Consider the following 1348-nt stretch of genomic DNA (forward strand, 5'->3'; position numbering starts at 1 on the left):
CTTCTCTCAGATGGCCAGCACCAGAACGAGAGGACACAGCCTCAGGCTGTGCCAGGGGAAATTTAGGCTTGAGGTGAGGAGAAAGTTCTTCACTGAGAGAGTCATTGGCTACTGGAATGGGCTGCCCAGGGAGGTGGTGGAGTCGCCGTCCCTGGAGCTGTTCAAGGCAAGGTTGGACGTGGCACTTGGTGCCATGGTCTGGCCTTGAGCTCTGTGGTAAAGGGTTGGACTTGATGATCTGTGAGGTCTCTTCCAACCTTGGTGATACTGTGATACTGTGAAAAGAGACACTGTCCCAGATGAATCTGGAAAATCTCAGTTGTTTCACTTGTGTGTGTGTTTGAGTATATATGCACACATATATCAACAAAAAGAATGTGAAATGTAAGCCAAAGAAGTTAGTGTGAAACAAGTTATATTGATAGTTCTTCAGCTGACTTCAAAGAGCAAACTCTCTTCCTCCTTGACTTAACATTTTTTTCCTCAGACCTCTGTAATTCACTGTGCTCTCCTTCTTGCTCAATTCCTATTTTGCAAGTGCTTTTTGGCTCTGTACCTGTATCAGTTGGAGCTGTTTTCCCTTTAAGTATTTTATGTTTTGATGCTTTTACACAAGGAAATTTTAAATGCTTAAGTAGAATGGTGGAGTCGCCATCCCTGGAGGTGTTCAATAAAAGCCTGGATGAGGCATTTAGCGCCATGGTCTAGATGACTGGCTAGGGCTGGGTGCTAGGTTGGCCTGGATGATCTTGGAGGTCTCTTCCAACCTGATTGATTCAATGATTCTGTGATTCTATGATTCTAATGCAAAATGCTATCTAGAGAAAGGTGAAACAGTGGTGCTTATAAACTTAGCAGTTTATAGATCCCAAGGGGCTTCAGGTTGTGCTAGGTTATATATGTGGGCTGCAGAGCAAGTGGAAAGTTGTGAAACAGCATGTACATCTGGATAGTATCTTAGCAAGTTGACTCTGCAGAGATCCAAGAGCTTTATCTGTTGCAATAAGGCCATACAGTAAAGTTTTGCTTTTAGATGGCAGAATGGGAAGAGTTGTACAGTGCTGTCTTTTGCTGGCATAGTAACAGCATCAGTCAACAGAAACATTTCTTACATGGATTTTGCTGTAGTCTAGAACATGGAAACTTTTAATGTAAATGAGTATTATTACTTTCACAGTTCAGAACTGGAGTTGAAAAGTGAGTGTCCCCTGGCAAAGAGCAACCCCTCAGGCTAAAGAAGCTAGAAGGAAAATAATTCTAAAAGAAATTGCCATTTTTAAACACTAATCTCATTCTGCATTTTCTTCTTAATCTGCACAGAAGTTTGTGAAGCACTGGAACAGTTGTT

The sequence above is a fragment of the Pogoniulus pusillus genome, chromosome 6, assembly GCF_015220805.1.
Source record: "Pogoniulus pusillus isolate bPogPus1 chromosome 6, bPogPus1.pri, whole genome shotgun sequence".
Taxonomy (NCBI): Eukaryota; Metazoa; Chordata; class Aves; order Piciformes; family Lybiidae; genus Pogoniulus; species Pogoniulus pusillus.